Here is a 5,483-nt window from a genome sequence, read left to right on the forward strand (position 1 = left end):
AATTTTTCTCAGTCTGGCCCGTCTCTCATTTCTCTTCATTTCCCTTGTTGATAGAGCTTTGTGACCTAGGAGCATGGAATAAATTCAATTATTGGTTAATTTTCAACAAAGAAATTGAAGCTTATACTAGGTGTGAAGGGAACCACCTATCAAGCCTACCTCATTGTTATGAAGGACAGCTTAATGTAATCTTAAAGTAAAGAAATTATAACTAATAACCCTCATCTTAGTAATGCTGGACCTCTCTTGAACAAAACAACTTTTATTGTGTTTTCTCTTTGGTTGCATACTCAACAAGGTTGCACTAGACAGTTTAACACAAAGTAGGTAGTCCTGGTGAAATTTCTCTGACAAATTTGACCATAATCCCACATCTTTCATGTGTCAATTTATCCCCAGGGTCCATGCAACACAAGGTGTTGTAGTTTCCCCCTCTAGCAGAAAGGAACAGTGTTCTTAGAAGTTGCAATGGTTTAGCAGTGGTTTAGCAGCTTACTGGTTTTATTATAGTTCCTGGTGGTGTGCCACCTTAGTGAATTTTTGGGCATGCATCCACTATGTGCTTCTTAAAAATAAACATTTTTCACCCAATGGCTGAATAATTGGGAAACAAAATGTGAATAGAGAAGATTTGCTTAGGCTTTCATTGCAATAAGGGAAAGCAGATGGTGGGGTTGCAGCACTTTGACACTCTTCCCAAAAAGTCATTTTTATCTCGTTCTGGTTTCTTACAAACTATTGTGATCTGATAAACTCCACAGAGTAGGGATTTTTTTTCTCTTTTTTTCCCCTCTTCACTAGACAGATACATCAACAAACAGTAGGAGGGCTGACTCATCTTCACTGATAATAGCATGCAGCATAATTTTGCCATGTGAGTCATTTTCTTCTTTGACTCTAAAAGATGTTTGAAAAAAGAGTGGCATTAATTTAAATAGATTTCCCATAAACAGGATTTACTAAAAAAATAAAATCCTTGCTTTTATCTCGTCTTTAAAAAGTACAGGAAAGAAAAAGCCTACTATGATATTCTAGCATTTTATAATGCTATTGAAGAATGAAAATATTCTCTTAGTGAGTAAATGGAACATATTTGGGGAAATGTATTTGGAGAGAAGATTTTTCACCTCTATGCACATCACTGCTTTCTTAGTCTGTCATGGAAAAATAATGCTTTTTGTTACCTCCTACACTTTTATAGCTAGACCCTCATCTAACCTTGACCAGGGTCATGGCACAGAATGAATTGATAAGACATACTTCATTTAGGATTAAATAACCAGACTGACAGAGCCTAGAGGCCTTGCAATCATAACAGAGAGTTTATCAGCACTCTTAGGGAAGAAAAAAAAAAAAAAAAGACTTGGTTTAGTTTCTACGTGGTAGATTATAAACCTGTGAAACCTGGTTCTTCTACCACTGATTTTGAACAAGACCAACATTCTGAGAACTTTCTGTGATCCAGTTTTGTACCTATTACTTCAATGAGATTTCACTGTTAGCCATAAGTAATAATTTCCTCCCTCTTCCCTCTCTCACTGACTGTGACAGTGCCTGAGTTTATTTTCCAAGACTTTTGCCTTCCATGCATGCTTTGGAAACACAGAGATAATTGTATGCTGCACTTTAGCCTAAGTTTTCAAATGTGGAAAAGAAAAGGAAGGGATCTGTGTTGGAGGATACATTCACTTCCAAATTCTAGACAGCTATGTTTTAAAAATATGCCTTTTTAAAGAATGTTTCATGGCATGTCTTTGCTGTAGCAAATGGCATTCTACGTTTCATTATGTGACAGAGGTGACTGGTGCAAGCATCCAGTTTAAATGTCTTGACTGAGAATTTTCTCAGATCTCAGGAGATAAAAAAGTCACTTATTAGTTGGATAGCTAAAGCTGATCCTTTTTTTCAAACAGAGAATTAATCATCTTTTGTTTTCTGAGCTGTGAAAGTTCAAGTGACTGTTTCTCCAAGACAGTTTTAATTGGCATTTATGGTAGGAAATTGAGGGTGTCAGTTATAGCAGCATACCAATACCAAGAGCCGGGGGAATGCACCATAATGGTATATATTTATTTTGATTTTTATGCGCTAAATTGAGTTTTAAGGGTTATATTATAAAATGTGGCACTTATTTTAGAAGCATCACACCTATTAATCAATTTCATAAAACAGTTCTCTTCTGTAAATGCCTATGAACAGTTTTCTTTTAACAAGCAGCCTTAAAACTACTTGTGCCTTTATCAATTATTTAGATCACAATTTCAATACACGGCAATGAAACTGTTCTCTAGCAATCTGTGAAATTAAGAGTGTCTTTTCCTGGTGGACTTTCCAGGAGACTGATGTAAATCCTGTTGAGCTCATTAGGAATACTTCCTTTATTCTTACTCGGGGTAGACTGCAACGTGAAAGAATGTACTGTTAGAGAAAGAATTATCTGTATAACTTGTTTGTCATAAACTGTAAGATTAATTTCAATTATTCTCATGATTTCATGATAAAAAATTCTAGCCTTGACACAGATATCATTTGAGATCTTGAATAAATCATTCAAACTGCTTACTTTATTTCCCTGTCTGTAAAATGGAGAAAGTGTTTCCTTTGTCTGAAATTTATAACATCTTGTTTATCAGTGCTTCACATTCTTCAAATCCATGATATGTTTGTACAGGTCCTAGAGCAACAGATGCTTTTTGGTAGCTGTGGCTTTGACACACATACATAATTGAAATATATAAAAGAAGCATCAGGCCTGTTCTGTAGCCTAAATGGCTTTTCAATAGAGTAACTCCTTTTCTTACATGTCTATCATATAACTGAAAATGATGAGCCTTTCCAAATACTTACAGCTTTCAGTAGGTTAGCCCTGCTAAGGTCTTTGCAAGTTCTTCCACAGACAATATATCTCCTTCATTTAATTTTCCAGACATGTATATTCTATGGTGATGAACTCATAACCAAGATTAAATGACTTGAGCTTGGCTGAATTAAGTCACAGTTCTACCCTCTCTAGGAGCTCCAGAGCTCCCAGGATTTCTGTATGCTCAGTTTTCATTAATTCTAATATAGCAGTTCCTGCTAATGCAGTTTTGCTGACCACTTCCAACAGAACTTTATCACTCACCTATTTCTTTATTTTCTGTCACAATATTTTTCATGGAACTGTGCTTGATAACATAAAGTAAATCTTTAGTGCCTTTTTCTGCTGACCTACAAATGGATTAGGTGAGCATGTAGAATGTGTATCATGATTGATCTTTCCTCTCATAGATCTTGCAGTGTAATTTTTACAGCATAAACATGGAGGTGAATGTATGCTGATGGGTGATTCTCTGTTAGGGTGAATTTAGCAATATCTTTTGTCTGTTCTCACAGCTGCCCTCTCCTCTTCTCCAGCACAAGCTTCCCCTTCTTCCTTTGCACCATTCCTGGTTCTTGCCAGGTTCCTGGAGGAGCTGAGTCTGCTCACTAAGCCAGCAGAAAACAAACACATGGAAACTAAAAACCAAAAATTTGGGGGCATCTGCTTACTGAGAAAGCAGGCAAATTATTGTACTAAAGAGTGGTGAGCTATTAGACCTCCTCAATAATACAGTGAATATCTTCAGAAAAACCTGACCTAGATTTTCTTCATTATTTTTCAGGCAAGAATAGGAGGGACATCCTGGCCCACAGTATGGAGTTATGACTGAAACACTGGAAGTGTTGTCTTCAGTTTAGTTGAAGTCTCATCCTAAAGGCTTACAAGTAATGGTTTAAAATTCATCCTTTCAATTAAAGTGATTGCCCCCTATCAAGCTGGAATATGTAAATGTAAGTAAAATACATGGGTTTTTTTACTTTCTGTCAGTATCCTGTGGGTAAAGAGATTTACATTTATCAATGTATTAACTTTAACCATTATTTTTGATCAGATATGAGCTCAAATAAAAGGAAATTATTTCCTTCACTCTAGCAATATGTTTAGCAATGCATTTTAAGTTTCTGTTGCCCATGAGAGTGCAGTGATATTTAGTTATCTGTGATGTTTTCCAAGAGAAAAAAAAATGGGCAACACCTTGAATGCTTTATAGAAATAGAGTCTATATTTAGTCAAATAAAGGTAATGCACTGACTGTTTGGCTTAAAAAAAACTTTGCTAGACATTGAAATGGAGTTTTCAGTTCAAAAATATTCACCCTTCTAATCTTGCTGTGTAAAATACCTTTGCAGTGATCTGCCAATCAGTAAGGAAAGCTGAAGTGGTTTACGAGTCAGTGAGAAGAAAAAAAAGAAAGGAGGCCAAGTTTTCTCTGATATTTTAAATCTTAAAAGGAGTAATAATTATTAAAGGTAATTCTCTGATGATTTAAGTTTGCATTTTACTAAAAACTTCTTGACATTCTGCAGTTTTGACCCGTGTTTCTGAGGCATTTTAGTGATTCATCTGAAAAAACAAAAGGGATGAATGCTGATAGGTAGTGTATTTTTAATGGAATGTGAAAAATACCACGGTTTTTTCTAATTCTTATAAAACAGAAATAAAGATAGGTGCACTATAAAATGAAAAGAGTAAAATTCTATCTTTGGGATGGTTTCTCCATGATTAACTGGTAGAACTCATATTGTGTTTTGTTTTGTTTTATTTAGGAAGCCAAACCTAAATAAGTGGTTATTCTATTGATTAAGAAGTGTGTGTATAAAACTCTTCATTTTTAAAGAATAACTTTATTTACCTATTTTATTTATAACAAGTTATGAAAGCTTGCCAAATATATCTTTTCTATCTTTATTGTTAGGCAAATAAATGTTGTGGAGGAGTTGTAATGCTTCCTTTTTCCATCAGAGGGAACTGTAAACATGCCTAAGACTTACTTTTTTTATAAAATTACTTTTTTTGTCTTCACCTGCAAAGAAGTGGATGTTTCTTTCTGTGTGGAATTTCTGGATCATTTTCAGTGCTTACAAATTCTGTGTACCATTACATATGTTTTCCTAGCTGAAAACACGAGTGGTTTATGTAGTCTCATTAAAGACATTTGAAAACAAGTTTAACTAGCATTCTATTTTCCTTGTAAACAATCACTGGATATTCCCTTTTAAGAGGAGTCATGTACTAAAACTTCTCTATATAAAATGTCAACGTGGAAGAAGGTAAAAAATGTTCTGTATGTAACAAGCATCTTACACATCTTGGCAGTCAGGATATACTTTCCTTGTTAGTGGGCACAGAGAGCAATCCTGTCAGCAGAGATGGAGCTTGAGAACTCCAGGAGCTCCAGGTGTGCTCCTGTGTCCTGTGCAAACAGGTTTTCCAGCAAAGCAGCAGGGCCTGGCTGCTCTGCAGGTGACACTGTGGGACACGAGCCACTGCTGCTGCCCCTGTGCCAGCACCACGCTCATCCAGGGAGCAGGGGCTCTGCTGCCTTCCCTTCTGGGGTCAGTCACCTGGGTTGTTCATCTTTGTTCTTATTTTCACATTGTTTTCCCAATTCTTGTGTCTC

The 5,483-nt window shown here is 35.9% G+C and overlaps 1 long non-coding RNA gene across 1 annotated transcript; it reads left to right on the plus strand.

The window, feature by feature from the left end:
* The first annotated feature begins 3,644 nt into the window (after positions 1–3,644).
* LOC147655977 (uncharacterized) lies at positions 3,645–4,864 on the plus strand. The gene is made up of 2 exons (XR_015279511.1): positions 3,645–3,813; positions 4,213–4,864. It is a non-coding gene; the product is annotated as an uncharacterized LOC147655977 (long non-coding RNA).
* Positions 4,865–5,483: the final 619 nt, after the last annotated feature.

This window comes from Cyanistes caeruleus, chromosome 1 (genome assembly GCF_971803275.1).
Source record: "Cyanistes caeruleus chromosome 1, bCyaCae1.hap1.1, whole genome shotgun sequence".
Classification (NCBI taxonomy): domain Eukaryota; kingdom Metazoa; phylum Chordata; class Aves; order Passeriformes; family Paridae; genus Cyanistes; species Cyanistes caeruleus.